General features: G+C 39.3%; 1 protein-coding gene across 16 annotated transcripts in view; it reads right to left on the reverse strand.

Moving 5' to 3' along the window:
- TBL1X (transducin beta like 1X-linked) overlaps positions 1–17,480 on the reverse strand; it is a 199,945-nt gene that overhangs the window by 135,697 nt on the left and 46,768 nt on the right. For 14 of the 16 annotated variants that reach the window (XM_015273683.4, XM_040700983.2, XM_040701001.2 and 11 more), the window contains one exon: positions 4,080–4,153. The exons of the other annotated variants lie outside the window; for them this stretch is intronic. The gene's annotated coding sequence lies outside the window, so the exon portion shown is untranslated. The remainder of the gene's footprint in view (positions 1–4,079; positions 4,154–17,480) is intronic. 16 annotated transcript variants of the gene reach the window in all.

Here is a 17,480-nt window from a genome sequence, read left to right on the forward strand (position 1 = left end):
GGCTCTGCTCCTTTCTACCCCCTCTAGCCTCGGTTATTAGGATTTTCAATTTTACTGACCAAACGTGTATGCGTTGCTAATTACATGCCTGAAATCTAGTAGTTATCGACTGCTACAACAAAATACATTAGTGACCAATTACAGGAGTTCTTGGCAGCAGCGGTTATCATTTTAGTGGATTTAATCATTGCACTTAAAGTGAAGCTTGAGATTCCCTTTGAGATTACACCACTAATTGCTTCTGTTTTCCTAGTTACCGCATGAGCTGCTCTGCAAAAAGATGCATTTTAAATTCCAAAAAGCAGCAAACAGATCAAGCATCCTGTAATGAGTCCTCCTCAATAAAGGCACAGTGTAAATTCATTCATACCACAATGCTAATCTCCCACACGTATCTCCCTTGTCATCCTCTTTCCTTCTCAATTCTTGTTACTTGGGCAAACAGCAATACAGCTGCAGTGCTGTTCACGTGAAGCACGTGTTACTGTAGACACACTAGCATTTCTTTAAACAGTTACTGAGAACGTTGGACCTACTTTAAATTAAAAAAAAAAATACATCATTTTTCCCTTCCCTTCTGTATTTGAAGAGAAGACAGCACTCGTTACTATAGCTTCAAACAGGATGTTTGTATGCTCTTAGACCTTTAGGAAAAGGGACAAAAACAAAACAACCAAACAGGTAAAATACTTGACATATTACACGCACAATGTCACCATCATAGGCTTTCACTTTCCAGGAACCACTAAAAACAGTCCTCCTCCAAAGGACTTTGTACTCCAACGTATTATTCTTTAGAAGCCCACGACTCCCTCCAGACCCCCACTAGTGATGAATATCTGGTTTACAGCCTCATAAAGCAGAAGCGTCTATATATTTTAATGCTGAGGCCAACCACAGGACTTTTGTACCTTTCAAATGTAGTGATATACAACTTTCCAAACACCACTGAAAGGCTGTGACCTTACGCTTCAGGCAACTGAGACAAGGAGATACCATTTCATTAACGTTTTAGGTCAGGTCAAAATAAGTTGTCTTTCAAAGACAGAAAGCACGGGGGAGGGGAGGGTTGCAACTGCAGTTCTGCTAGCTGGCTGAGAACAAATTATTTAATTAATATAACTGTTTAAATAACTCTGGATTCTTGTTACAAGGATTTCAGCTGTTGAAGCTTTCCATTAGTCAAGTGCCACGTGCCAAAGACCTCTCTCAAGAATACATATTAAAAAAATTAAAATTAGGCCTAAGTTTAAACAACCTTCTGGAATTGTTGCATCCTACATCAACCTTTTTAGATTTCAGCAGATTTTAAGTTGACGCAGCTCCAATTAAAAAATTAATGGATCTTCATAGGAAAAATATTGTAGAGAAAGGGTTTTAGACTTCCAGAGTCTTCTTGACTATTCTTCATGCTAATGGAGTAGCAGAGCACACGATATCTTTAAAAACTGTCAGAAACATACAATCTGATTTACAAAACTAATAACAATCTCCCTGAAATCAGCTACGAAGAAAAGCTGGAGAGCTTCATCCTACAGCATCGAGGCGCTGAATCAGTTGGCTTCACTGCAGCCTGCAAACTAAGGTGCCGAGCATTACCTAACAAGCCCTGAAAAATAACACGATACATCCACAGAGACTTGCATCACTGCTACATTTTTCCTGGTTTCACACTGATATGCAGATTTCCACAAAGCCGTAGGTCTCTTCAGAATATGAGCTCCAAGGCTGCTACATGCAGAATGCTTTCAAAAACACGTGCTGCTCACTCACATGCTTAACTGAGAAAAACTTGCCCTGGGGCACTCCAAATTCTATTCTTCATAAGGAAAAACATAGGTGATGCAGTAAACTAAAAGTAACTGGTGACAACTAAGTTAGAGCAGAGATCAATCCCATATTCATAAAGGAATAGACTACACAATGTAATTGGATTATGGGCATCTGTTAGTTCAATAGTTCTTGACTTCTGCCTTCCTCAAACAGCAACTAAGGACAATTTTCAATTAAAAAGTATCATAAAACCGACACTTCTTCACTGATCTCTTCTTCATATAGGAGTAACTATTCTGACAGATACTTAAGCTCAGAAGAATGACCACCTTTCTTCTGTATGGGAAGGCTACGAAATCTACATCCTGACACCAGAAGGACTGCAATTGCACCTGGAATTTCTAGTGCTACCTTCAGAATGAGAAAACAGGAAGAAGACTGAAGAAGAAAATATTCCTGAAGTGAACAGCTGAACTTACATAGCACCCAAAATACAAAAGGTCAGGAAATACCTGCCTTTCATCACTGTCAGAAGCAATAGACTAAAATATGCAGAGTAGGACTGATAACACAGGAAATAAATGAAAACATTTGCTATGTGTGAGTACAGAAGTTAAAAGAAGTAAGGCAAAAAGCTCACTCAAAGGTCCCTTCTGGATTTAAAACAGAGCTGTTCAGCCAATTTCAACTTAAAAACATGCCATTATCATTCAAGAATACCGAATTTCTCTCCTTTAATGAACCTTACATCTGTCCATGGTCCCAATTCCTGCAACTATGCACACTAAGTGCAAGTTTGACAAGGCACATTATTTGCAGGAACCAGAACCTCAGTGCGAAAAACAAATGCGCCAGAAAGCAACCAGCCACAATATTGCCTCAGGCGCTATTTGTGATTCAATACCTAACTTAGAAATCAAAGAATGATAATGCTAAATGAGACTTGATACATTTCCAAATGGTACAATGAATTTAAAGTCCTGGGTGGATAGCTTACAAACCCAAGCATAAAGGTACATATTTACTTCTCTTTATCTTCCATTGTCTTTGATGTTAATTTTTTTTGTCTTCTACTCTACTGCGAAGAGAGAATCAGTGAATACTACGACAAAATGTAACATACTTCTTTATGCTGTGACATGACAGATATCAGTTTATGAGTGCATGCGTTCAGTACAAGATTAAACCACAGAACAGATTTAAAATAAAATGCACTGATAACAAGTTTAGATCAGATTAAGTCGAGAGAATCTCAGATGAGAATAAGAGTGTGTAAAATTTAATGTAGATACCATAATATTCAACTTACAACTTACTGAAGCCTTCCAAAACTAAAAATAATTCTTTTAACATAACAAATGCCAGCAGGAAGAAAACCTTCAGCTCTGGCAATTGTTTCAGAAAATTCAATTAACTTGCCCATTATTAAAAATATGTTAGCAGTACAAAGAATTTTCATGCTATGCTGTACTTACCCACTTGTTATAATTACATGTCTTCCATATATTACTATATATATGAATAAATTAATTAAATAATACAACAAAGTACCTTTTTGACCTGTAGAATAATTTAGTGCTACCAAAATAACACTTGGATTGCCAGGCAAGGAAGCAAGCTGGATAACTGCTATATCTGAAAAATACTCTTCTTTTCTTGCCTTTTCAGAAACTTGTGTAGGTTGGATTTGGGACTGTTGGATACCTTCAAACACGTAGGAAGGTCTGCCACATGTCCCATCAAAACTGCCAGAGAAAAACACCCCTAGCCAAATTTTAATGGAAGCTAATCCAAGTGAGACAATAGCTTTTGTCTCAAACAACGCGAAATGCACCCTTAGCAAGACAACCATACTAGGTCACCATTACAAGGTCTTCTTCTTGGCCTCCATTCTCTGATTACATCACACCTAACACAGCCTCTTTTTAGGACTTCAGTCCCACTGAACCTCAGTACCTCAATGCAATTCCATCTGACAAGTCTAAGTTTAAGAAACAGGTCACTCAAACTCAGCATTTAGTCTCAGGATAAAGAACTGAAAAGGGAAAACACCAGAACACCAGTCTTGCATATGCATAATCTACATTTAATTTAATGGAGCCTTTAAGGGTAGCAATAAAAAGTACTGAAGGTTGCATTATGCTACATTCCACTTAGCTAGCCCTACTACTTCTAGCTTTTTTCTCAATCCAAAAGCCAAAGCATTGTCTCAATTCACACTTTGCAGTTTAGGTGAGAAGATGCTTAAAAACAGTCAACAGTTTTCGCCTTTTGTAAAGCTAGTTTTCAGTTAAGCATTCACTTACTCAGGTGCAAGTGCAGTCAAGCTCCCCAGTTTCCCCCTAGATTTTCCCTTCAGGCCAGTTTTATCCTTAGGTACCTGAGAAAAATAGAAAAACAAAATGCATTTACGTAACTTCTTTTAAATTCATCTCTTGATTATATCAAGTCTTGTGACCAAAAATTATCAGCAATTTATACATTTTCTATCAGGATTTTTTCCCATCAATTTGCTTAACCAGGAGGAAACCCAAGGCTTTTGATTTCTCTGCAAAGAGACAGTTTTTATTTCACCAGTTCTATTTTTTTTTCAGACTTGGTACAGCCTTAAATGAGTTTTCTGTCAGAAACCTCACGTAAATCCAACCTAGTAGACAGTGGGACTGCATGATTTAAGTATATTTCATCACTTGTTTTTAGGAGTACAAACAGAAAGAAGCACAGTAAAGGCTTTGTTAGACACAGATTGAAGCTGCCTTAAAACTGTTAATACGTGAAAGAGGAAAAACCTACATACTCCATCACCACTTGAAAAATTGAAAGGCGTGCGTACAGGTGCACTGTCACTTAGTTAAGGAGGAGCTCAAAACATAACGTTATTCTACTTTCTCCAGGCACTAGCATGAATTAAAGAAACATTTCAAAACATGCTATTCAACCATATGGACTCAATTTTTGTAGACATATGGAGCTCCAATTAAATAAGTGTGGCTTACCGACACAAAAGTCCACCTGCACATATTCACACTTTCCAGAATTAGACCATCTAATTTAGATCAGTCCACCTAACAATAACAGAGCAGAAAAGCAGCGCAATTGATATGACACAACTGAAGCTATGCGTTTTAAATAGTAGTCACTACCTTACTTTTGACCATGGTCAGAACACAACCAAATTATAAAGAAAACAAAGATGGAATTAGTTTCCCTAGAACACAATTAAAATTACATCAACTCACAATAAAGTTGTTTTTAGCTTTCTCTATCATGCAAGTAAACATATAATCCTAAAAGTAACCAAGATACTCTTTTTGAGAGAAGAATTTACTAGAAGTCAATGGATATTTCAAAACCAACTATAGGTACAGAATCATAGAATCACCAAGATTGGAAAAGACCCCCAAGATCACCCAGTCCAACCAGCCACCTATCTCCAATACTTCACACTAAGCCACGTCCCTCAGTACAACTTCTAAACATTTCTTGAATACCTCCACGGTTGGTGACTCCACCACCTCACTGGGTAGCCCGTTCCAGTGCCTGACCACTCTCTCAAAGAAGAATTCTTTCCTAATGCCAAATCCGAATCTCCCCTGGTGCAACTTGAGGCCATTCCCTCTTGTCCTATCACTAGTTACGTGGGAGAAAAGGTCAACCACCACCTCACCACAACCTCCCATCCAGCTCAACGGACTTCTGACAGTCCAGGCGGAGTAGTAGGTCTCTGTTTCCAACTGAATCCTGGGGAGATTCTCCTTAATCCTCCTCTTACTGCCAATATATTTGTAAAAAGGTTTTTTGTTCTCTTTTACCCCAGTGGCCAAGTTGAGTTCAAGCTGGGCTTTCGCCTTTTCTAATTTTCTTCCTGCACATCCTAACAAATTCTTCATGCTCTTCCCAAGTTTCCCCTCCCTTCTTTCACAGAAGGTAGATTCTCCTTTTCTTCTGGAGTCTCAGGAAAAGTTCCCTGTTCATCCATGCCAGCCTTCTTCCCCACCAGCTCATCTTGTGGCACAGGAGGACAACCTGCTCCTGTGCTGTTAAGACTTCCTTCTTGAGGAGCGACCAGCCTTCCTGGACACCTTTACCCCTCAGGACTGAATCCCAAGGGACCCACCCTACCAGTGTTCTTGACAGTTCAAAATCTGCCCTCCAGAAGTCCAAGGTAGCAGTTCTGCTGCCCCTCCTCCTGACTTCACCAAGAAAAGAGAAATCTACCATTTTGTGGTCACTCTGTCCAAGACAGCTCCCAGCCTACCCATCTCCCACCAGTCCTTCTCTATATGCTTCATAGATTTTAAATTTTGTTTGCATATTGAGCACCCAAATTTTCCTAGAATAAATGTATGCAAAGCATGTATTAAAAAGTCAACAAGTTATATATAAATGCTAACATCCTCAAAGCCCTAAATAGGAAAGACATCTGATAAGGTGGAAACTAACACATTATCAAGGCAAACCTCATAAAATTCCAGATCTTAATTTTATTAAGCGCTCCTCATTAATTTGGCTCCCTTGTTCATATCCTTTCTTTTTATTAGGAGATGATATGCAGTTGTCTTCCACAGGACTCCTACCTCACTTAGTGAACACAGTAAATAGAAGAAAATGGAATACTGAAAATCTACACATTAACTGAATTACATATCATCATGGCACAGTTCTGCAATTTATCTACCCCAGGTTTTCTTGTTCTGTTGCAGAACAGTACTCTGAAGACACACGTGCTAGTTTTCCCAGAGAGCTTCTCTTTGGTACTGCCATAACAACAGATTGCATTGCAGTCCCCCACAAGGTACACTGTACGCATGATCTCCATAGACAATGAGCTTAAAGAACAAAACTTTTGAATTAAGAGTATTACAAGCGTTAATTTCAAAGACTCCTAAAACTCATTTATAAGAGCACCTAACATTGCACAATACTTTCAGTTATCTGGGGAGGTTGTACTCATCTCCTTAACTAGGTGACACATCTTTCATTTCTTGTAGGCAGCGAATGGGACAATGTGCTGTCTCCTTTGCTGAAAAATTGTCATACACGTGTGCTCCTACAGCAGGGACTATATAGTCCTAAGATCGTATAACTTAAAATCACAGCATAACACCCAAGGATGGTCAGTGAACAAGCTCCAAACAACCTTAATTCTTCACTTTCCAGCTCTGCTGTGAACACTTTCTTGTAACTCTTAACAGTGTTCTTGAAGACTGTTGAAGCTTTCTGAGCTTGCTTTCATTTCCAGCTCTAGTAAATAAAGTAACAACCAAAAAGGAGAAGTTCCTATTTGTCCAGAACAGACACCCCAAGTGTCCCACAGAACTTGGCCACCTCTCCTTCTCATCCAAAGCTGTACCAGTGCCATCCTATGGAGCATTTCCACAATCCCATGACACTCCTTGCCCTCAGGCTCATCCTTCCTGTATTTCTGATCTCAGCCCTGTTCCTCCGTCTCTTTAGAGTAGCTGCTTTGTTCTCATCCACTTCACACTACTCCCCCCCACCAGAATCCCATTTCCCGTTAGTTTCTAGCTCTCAAGCACTTCCTTTCCTTTTAATCTCAGCATCATCTTTCAGCTTCTGTCCCCCTCACTTATAGATCTGACAGCTCTTTCACACCACTTTTTACTTTCCAATGGTTTTCCCACTGCTTTTCTCTCCATCTCAGCCTCCTGCACTTGCCTCTTACTCTATCAATTTTCAAATTTATTCTCAACAACTAACTCCCTCTCTTACCTGTATTTCCTTTCCTGGCTCCCTACATAGTCTTTTTGATTAGCGTGCCATAGACATGGCTGCTGTGCTGTATGCTGAACTCACTTCCAATGATGCGTGTTAAAAGAGATCTGTACAAGAGCTTATGTGCAGGAACACTTCATTTGAGGATCCCAGAAGGACTTGGGCAGAAGATAAGCAATGCAGTACCGCTATCTGTGCAGCAGCAGAATTTTAGGCACTTAAATCCCTTGCTACAGAAACACATATATGAAATCAACTTAGATGTCAAAGCAGCTACATGAAGGTTTTGTGGATTGCAGGCTTCAGTCTTGAGTTTAGATTAACATCATCTACAATGTGAGATTAAATATATATATATACACACATATTTAACCTTACACTGTTTTTACAGAGAGCCCAAAGTCAGGCAGTCTAAATATTAATCTAAACTCACTCTACATTGCACTTAATCCAGATACAGTAGTATCTGTAAGTAATTCTCTTGAAGACAAAAAAAAGAAAAAAGACACTACCAACAAAACCCCTGGTTTTAATTGAACATAGTAAGTACTGGCGGACAGGTGTGTTCTCAGGACCATTTACCAAGAGTAACTGCACTTATCCCACTGCAAGAAAGTAGCTGATAGAATACATCCATCTATTTTTTGCAAGAAAGCACAAATCTATCTATCTATCTATATCAAAGACGAAAGATCTCTTCCCATCTTGTCTCCAACAGCTCTCCCTCATCTGGGGAAGGGGCTTAAAGGAATTAAGTCTGAACTTGAAGATTTCCTACAGAAGGAAGAGGCTATTTCCTCCAAAATGTAAATCAATAAAGAAAATTAAAAGGCATTTGTTTTGATGCATAAGTCCTATTTTTAGCATAGTTTAAGTAATTGGGTTGGCAACAACTGGGTTTGTATCAAAGAATTAGGACTAAATGAACACAAATGTAAGTTGCAGTTTCCTTAAGAACATTTTTGCCACCTTTGAATACACAGAAGTAGCTCTCTGAATTACTTCATGACATCACCACTATTTCTAACAGGACCCTTTTACAAAGAGGCAACACAGACCTTAATATAGGTTTGTACAGGTCACTGAAGCTTCTTGGTATGATTCTTTCAAATGTGCTTCACATATGTACCCTAAATCTGTCAGTTCTCTTACTAATCTGCCCTCCTATCTACTTTTTTCTTTTCTCTTAACTATTTCCTATCTTATACAACCCCTCTTCCATTCATCTCCTTATGTTTCTTTCCTCCTCTTCCTCCTAATTTCCTCACTGAAATACAACCCAAATTTCAGTGATAAAAGACCGCAGTTGCCTTTCCACAAAGAATAATCAGTACTTCATGGGGCACAACCTACATGCGCTGCAAGTGCTACAGCAGCTTTTCCTTAGCTTTAACACAGTTCAGGACCAGTGCATCAGAGAGTTGAATGGAAAAGAAAATACTAAATCATTATGAATGAAAACTTTGGGTTAATCTTTCACATTAACTCTGCGAGTAGCTTCCTAAGATTTACTATCTTGTTTGCTGTATATAACCTGCATGTCAATTGCCCAGATTACAGAAGTTCTGGAAAAAGACAAATCTGGAAGGGTGGTACTGGATTCAAAAGCAGCTTTAATTGTTACCCAGAGCTCATTCTTATCTCTACACTTCTTTTTATTACCACTATTATTCTTCCTCCCCTATTCATTCTAACACAGAGAGCCACATCTTCATGGAACACTGCACATGCAATTTTGCTTCATGTGCTGGTAAATTGCTCTGTGTTAAGTCTTGGGTTGTTGTTGTTGTTTCCCAAGGATTCATAAAAAAAAAAATCACATTTTCTTCATTGTTTCCTGTAAGCCACCATGCCTTCCCTTCCCGTCTCTGGATAGTACAGCAATAGGTCACATTTCTCTTCTGCCTTTATCTGCCACAGCACCAGGTCCAGGCTCCCCTTCATCCAAGTGCAGTCCCATCCCTTGCTGGACAACCACCACAGTGTCCACCCTCGTACTCCCAAACAAGGGATGGGAGTCTGCTCCAGAATCCTCCATCATGCCTTCAAACACTGAGCAGTTCAAGCAAGTGATTCAGTGTTTGTGTGTTTGTGCAAGAACAAACACTTTTACACAAGAAGAGGGGCAGCCTCTCTCTCTTTGGGGTGAAGTTTTCAAATACAGCCTGGAGATTAAGTTAAAGAACTCTCACAGCCTCTGATAAAACATGTGCCACTGAGTCTCATTCTTCATTCAAAAATCTCAGCCTAAGCTGAAACATGCAAATTTGATGAAAAACCACATATCCCTGCTATATTGCTGCTGTAGTACCCAAGTGGTCAGTCAGTAACAGCATACTTAGTAAGTACAGCTAAATGATTCGATACTAGAAGGTGTCTGCTAAAGAGGAATTCCCCTACATCTTCATTCTTTCAACTGTGAAAAAGAAATTATCTGAAATAGAATTGGTAGGCTAAAATTACACTTTATATTTAAATAACAAATTATGAGTAATATTTATGCATGCTGCAAGAAGACAGAGCTCCAACATTCTGGGTATCTGATAGATAAAAATTAAAGCAATATCATCAATGTTTTTTACACATCAAAGTGTAAAAGCAATATCATCAATGAAGGAAACATTTATAAACAAATTACTTGTTCTTTGTTCAGCCACTCTGTGCTAAGTACACTTCAAATGCTGAAAGCAATATCCAATTATCCTCACCTGACCTCACATGGGGAAACAGGGAAACAAAAATGCTCAGAACACGTGGATCTTGCTGATAAGCACCAGAAAGGTACATGTCAAGATAATATAAGATGGTACTTATTCTCACTTCTTCTGAAGAGGTCTCAAATAGTGACAACAACACATTTAATGTACCAGCTCAGCCGCCAGCTTTAATTGATCTTGCAAATCCACCACGGACAAGGAAGCGGGACTATTGCAGTGAGCCGTGGCCTTGGAAGCAGGCTTCATAACCTGAATCATCCAAAGGCTGTAACTCATGCAGAAGCCAATTATTGTTCATGATCCTAAAATTTATCAAAAGTTAGCAGTCTAAATCTCTCCTATTCACCACTAAGTTCCCGTATATTTGCTAATTAGGGTAACAGGTAGATAAACATCTGTTAACTGCTGGCAGTAGATGGATGCTGAATTGTAAAGAAAGAAAGAAAGAAATACAATAGATAAAGTGATCAAAAAAAAACATGAAACAAGTTTCAGATTTTGTCTCTACACACTTAGTGGAAATGTTCTCCTCCATTTATTTTATCATCTCCCAGCTCACATTTCCAAGCTTTCAACATCCACAGTGGTACAGTGTTTACATTTCAATTCCTGCTGGATGGGACCTCAAAAAGTTTACCCACAGCCTGCCATGCCTGGAAGGCCAAGAAAGACCTGTAGAAAGGTGGGCTCTCCCCACTCTCCCCACACATCCCCAGGAGGAAGTTGAGTCCCCATCCCAACAGCAGGGAGGGCCTGGGCCCTGCCACGGCCTGCACAGCTGCATGAGGCAAACGATGGATGGATTCCTGGCATGGATATACACCTCTGTCATCATGACAGAAGTGTAAACTGCACCAGTTTAAATCTTCCATGAGATATTTTCTTTTTGGGTAATAAATAGTTTTTCAGCTTAACAACCTCCATCCAAAATCAGTGCAGCTAACCTAGAAAAGGCTTTCTTACTCGAATAAGAGGATTTCAGCATTACAGCTATAGCAATTACAGCCTGGCTTATGCTGGTTACCTTGCTCACACAAGCAAGCGCTAGAACTTTTCAGCACACACTTAAGCACAAGTGATCTGGGTTTATACGTTGTACAGCCTAAAGCTAATAGATTTAACATTTCTTTGATCCTCAGGCTTCACAGTTCACAGAGATGTGGGAGAGAGGAAGTGCTCGAGGCCTGTAGTTTCGGCAACCATTAATTATAGGAACTCATCATGAAGGGCATTGCTGGAAGCTCGCTTCAGAACATCTGAAAGTAGTGGAGATAATCCCACTGTTTAAATATAAACAGCACAGTTGCTGTCACAGAGTTGCCAACAAAAGGCAAGTTCTTGGTGCACCTTTATTCAGACTGATGATCTGTAGGTGCAGAACAGAGGGGAAACAACTTAGCCACAGTATAGGCCCCTTCAACCAAAACATATTCCCTAGGGTGTCCTTCTTATCTCAAATTATAAATCACATTAACTGCCTACTCTACCATAAATATTATGGCTAAAATTTTCAAAGGTCTGGCTATTAAGTTTCATCAGCAAAGCAAAAGTATACCCTTCTGAATTTAACTCATTTATTGAAACAGAATTCATCCTAAAATGGAGCTTCAGTCTTTTTAGGGGAAAAAAAAAAAAAAGTGATGTTCAACTAATCCCTGTAACAAAATTATAACACTTATGAGCTATTCAAAATTATTTCCCTAATTTTCAAATTATTTGTACAAAGCCACAAGACAAGCTCTTGGTAAATGCAGGTATTATTTCTTGCTTGCCTAACCTACTTTCCTAGGAGTTCTCCACTGCCTAACAACATATTTTATAAATAATCAAGTTTGTATTACAGTGATTGCCTGCCAGAATCAGTTTTTTTTTTTTATTATGGTAATAGTCACGTACAGCATGGAGTCCTTTTCACAGGCAGCTGAACATTTGGTTATGGCCTGAGCCTAAAAAAGACAATGAGGCATTTGCTTTGTAATCCGGCCCTTCAGTGAAACACTGAAGAGAAACTTTCTCTTTAAATCCTGTCCAGAATAAAAATCTAGAAAGCTTCACCCCAGCCTTTATCAGCTGCTTTCTCTGTGACCTTAACTTACTAATTTAGGAACAACACCTCTTCCCCTTGCACACTTAGCAGGAAGCAGCTATGCCATGAATGTGTTATAAACACGATGCGACTCTCAGGCCGTAGGGCTCTGTGAAAAACGTGACAACCTAATGGAAGTGCTGCTGCTTACCATTCTCTACTTCCTGCCCACATTCTGATGACTTAATTCAATACCAAACTTAGACTGCCTGAAAGAATTTCACATCTCATTTTCCTGCCTTATTTCCCCTTTCAGTCTGAGGTCTTTGATGGTATGCTGATTTCTCTGGAAGTTCATTTTCTCATAGGTGCTGCAAATGCAAAGCAGAGGGATAACCAAATGGCAAGACATCGCCTACTGGGAACATTCCTTGAAGAGAATAAGAGAAGCCAATATATATCCTTCAGACATCATTACAGAAAAACTTATTCAGACAAAACAGCAACATTTTAGTAGTGGAAAGGCTGCAACAACTTGTATGGATCACCAGTGTGACATTTCAACATACGCCTCAACATAGCTCCGAGACACAGGATGGTCACTCCAGGATGGATGTAAAACTGTAGGCAACTATGCAATGAATGCTCAGACCCAAAGTTTCCATAGTATATCTGTTCCTTGCGCCCCAAACACCACAAAACCCTTTTCAATAACATACAAAAAACATAATAGCTATAGAAAAGGCTACAATTACAGAATACCATAGAGGGAGAAACAGAGACTGAGGTCATTGGCCATATCCTACATCTTTATAATAGCAATTTTAAATTGCAAAGTAACAACTACTCCTAAATTATCACAGGAAGTGGACCATGTATCACACAACAAAAGAGGATAAAAATATCTGTCATTCTGTGCCTGTTTCTCCATGGGGAGCCATTCATCCCTGATCACAGATCTTGTAATCAGTCCAACGGTGAATGTGAGAAAATGAGGGCAGAAGCGAGTACAAGTAAGTTGTTATTAAAGGGTTTGGGAGAAGAGCAGGAAAAATATACTTCTTATCCACATGCAACCACTGGAAACCATGAAGTATGCTGTTAGTGCCAAATAAATTTAAAGAAAACAAACAGTTTCGGTTTTCCTTCAGACCCCTTGGAGACCTCAATACTTCAAATACTTTAAATCCAGACTTCACTTCCTATAGTCATTACTGATTAAAGTCTCCTGAATGAGTTACTAAATTCACTCTTCGAACTCTTAAAATTCAGCTTCTTTGCCCCACTGTCCTGTTCAGGAGAAATGGTTAATAATGCTCTCAATTTCTTGCCTAAATTTGCTCAGGAGCTACTTATAATATCAATATCAGACACAATGGTTACAAGTTACGTGAAAAAGTTTTTTCGCCCTGATATTTGTCCATAATTTTATTTACAAAGAATATCTTTATCCTCTCTCTCTCAGCCTTCACATTTGAGCAAGCTGAACAACAGCAGTATTCTAATTTGCACTTTGAAAGCTAAGTGCTCCATTACTCTGCACAGCCTAAAGTCTGTCTTTGCATCTGTTCTAATTTAAGGCCATCTTTCCAGACTGAAAGTGAACAGCATTGGACACAATATTCCAAATGAGGTCCCAGGAAGCTTTTGTAAAATGCTATTAGCATCTCTCCCTCACTCTACAAAATATCACATCTAATGCATAGTACAAGCACATTAGCCCTTCACACAGCTGCATCATACTGGTGGCTTAGAGCCATCGTAGTGGCATTATCACAGCACTTTATCCACCTCAGAATGTTACAACCATTAAATAATCTACACAACATCCTACGACATTAACAAATGTTCTTCTCATTTTAAACATTTGCATATTGAGATGAAGACCAGAACGACCTGTGTGAGACTAAACACTGGGGGGCTGCAGAGCTGAATTAGCAACCAAGACCTTCTGATCTGCTAATCCTAAATACACACCTCCAACCACTAGCAGCTAACAGATGAACTACACAGAACACAGTAATAAGGTTTCTCCTGTTATTTCATGTCAAATGCCCATGTCTGCACTCAAAAGTCATTTCTAAATGGACAGTTACAGACGGCCACTTCTCTGCTCTACCACGTAATTGCATTAGGGTGGTGAGGAGCTGCACAGAACATAGCCAGAAAGGTCAGACCTCATGGACACAGCACTGCTCACTCTCATCTTCATGTCCTCAGCTGGCACTGCGAGTGTCTTTTTGTGGTGATCCCACAAAAAATCTCTACATTTCAGGTTCCCCTTTCCCCCCAACACACACACTTAGTTGTTGGAGCAGAAGTTGCTTGGTTACAACCACTTCTACCAAAGTTCATGCTTATACTGACGTATTCTCCTGAAAAACATATTCAGGATTCTGAATATTTAATTTGAATGCTCTTCTTATTCTGAAATTTAGATCAGGTTAGACCTGTAAGTTACAGGTCAAAATATCACTATAAAAATATATATATATTTAAAATGCACCAGAGCAAATTGAAGGGAGCTGACTGGTAACAAAGCAAAGAGCTTGATGGCTCCCACACAAGTTAGCGTATTGCAGATGCTCACATCACAGTGTTAATTTCTTAATTATCATCAAATACTCCCAACGCCAACTTGTTCCCACTAACAAAACCTACTTTTGTGAGAAGTTTGCCAGGAATATGACCATTACTAGAACTCGGTAGAACATGATTTAGTTTCCCTTAAAGCTTGGAATCTCCTAATTGCCTCAGAAATGCCATGCATGCTTTGCAGTCACATTCCAGAAAGTACTTTTTCTCCCAAGCTAGCAGAGCCAGCAGCATCCCCTCAGGTAATACATGGGAGTCTCTCTTTGTTTTTTTAAATAAAGCAGGCATTCCGGTCAAACAACACACAACCACTTCTTCTAAGAACATAACGATCCCAGTTATAGCTGAACTTGGTTTCTCTTTTTTTTCCTCCTATAATCACACATGTACCTTAAACATTCTGTGTTAAGACTGTATTATGAGCTGTCCTCCACACGTGAACCACTGGCAAGTAACAATGCTCACAAATATAAAAGGCAGATGGGATGACTTCTACTGGTACCCGGTGGTGTAAAAATCAATATAAACAACAATGCTGCACAAAAATGAAGGAGTATAGCTGTGTACAACCTCGAGCATTACCTCAGATCGGCTGTAGTTTAACACACTCACTACATTGCTTCTATAGGTGAAATATAAATACCTTCCAGAAATTTATGTTTTCCGATCACCTTTATCCATCACCAAAGGAAGGAGAAACAACTGAATTAAGATCACCAAGCACTTTACTGCTGGTCACAAGTAAGGAGGGGTATGTATTCCTCACAGCACTTATCCAACAGCCCAGTAGTGGGGATAACTCCAAGGTCGCTTAATGCCTGTCTTTTACTTTACAACCCAAGTGATGAAAAAGCCATCACACAGCCAGTTAGGACAACTCTGCTGAAGCACCATCTCATACTAAGCTGCAGCAACACCCAGTAGCGCAATTTGCCCCAGGCTGTAGAGATAGTTTTCAGTCAGCCTTCCGCATCACATGCGCTCCTTAACTAGATTTGAACGTATCAATTTGGCCCTTCTTTTCTGGACGGTGGAAAAGGCTATGCTTCATTGAAATCGTAGAAAAGTATCAGGCACGATTCTGGTTAGGCTTTTGGTACACGATACATGGAATATAAAATACACACGCTTTTGATTGAGTACACACTTGACTAATGCCAACAAAAACAAGGGATTTGAAAACCAGGACAACTATCCCCTGATGTTTACAGCTGGGACCCAGGTAGACAATGTTTGTATGTTAGAGTCCACAAGTATTGTAAAAGAAGTACATTTCATATTTTTAATACAGAATCTGCATGTTGAAAATCAGCGCGACTTCAAGATTATTTGGAAAATTACTTTTACTTGAATCTAACTGCATGTACCTCTTGTAAAAGTCTTGTCGGCAGAAGCCACCCACGTTCCTGGTTGGAAAGTATGTAAGCCAAAACAGATTTGCAAATAAAAACATGTAGTTTGCGTGTATACAAATACATGCATGCATTATGTAAACGGAAAAAGAAACACAGCAGTTTGCAAGCAAAAGTGAGCAGGCAGTGTTTCAAGCTGATATGGTGGTTCCAGTGTTATTAAGGTCAAGAATTAAAGTGATTTAGAGTAAATTACCCCTAGTGGCCAGGGATGATACACAAAGAAGTTTGCATTGGTGCCTTGTGCTTCTTGATCTTTCAATCAATTTCTCAAGAATATCAAATTATCTTTATCTGATCACTGTTTACTTTTGAAGTTAGCATGAAAGAAACAGGCTTTTAAGATCACAACGGACTTGAATAGAAGCCATTATCATCAAAACTTCCATTTCTAAGTCCCACTCACTCTCTATGAATGACCTCACTACTCTACCTTTTAATTTTTAGAACCATGTATGTAGCAAAATTATCAGAGTAAGAAAAAAAAAACTGAAGCACAGGCCCAACACAAAGCCTAACTCCTCACTCCCTTCAAATTCAAGGAGCCCTAAATGTTTGTTAACCTACAGCACACTCAGTTCTACCTGAGAGTCAAGAGAGTCTTCCAATTAATGTATTTTGTGAGGCATGTACGCAATTGTGCAATGTTTGAGGATGTATAGGTATTACCCAGCATGAGAATTAAGCATATGCAAATTTCAAGTGAGATAATAACCTGCAAATCAGAACTAATGCAGTATAATTAACAGCCACAAAAGGAAATAAGAAACTATAGAAGGACCACTCAGAAAGTTTTAGGCGTGGAGTTTTACCAGGTTTGCCTGTGGGGGCAGAGGCACCACCTCAGCAATACTTTTGGTTTGCATTTCTGAACTTTGATCAATTTACAGTAAACTTAAATTGGTTCAGAGTTTCAAAAGTAAAACCGAATCACTTCCTTCGGTTTACTGTCTTGATTTGGCATCAAAGCCACAGCACAGGTCATTAACAATTTCCCAAAACTACTTGCACCACACATGCCCACTGGAGCTCTAAATGCAGACTAACCAGTTGGCCACTTCGTGCTCACACACCTTTCTAAGGACTTCCACGACACCCCAACGACAGTGTTCAGCATAATCCACTAAATTAGTATCACAGATGATACAAGACACACCAAGTCTCTACACCAGGTAAATGCAGTCTCTTAGGGACACAATACAGCAGAGAATGAGGAAATAT

Source organism: Gallus gallus, chromosome 1 (genome assembly GCF_016699485.2).
Source record: "Gallus gallus isolate bGalGal1 chromosome 1, bGalGal1.mat.broiler.GRCg7b, whole genome shotgun sequence".
Classification (NCBI taxonomy): Eukaryota; Metazoa; Chordata; class Aves; order Galliformes; family Phasianidae; genus Gallus; species Gallus gallus.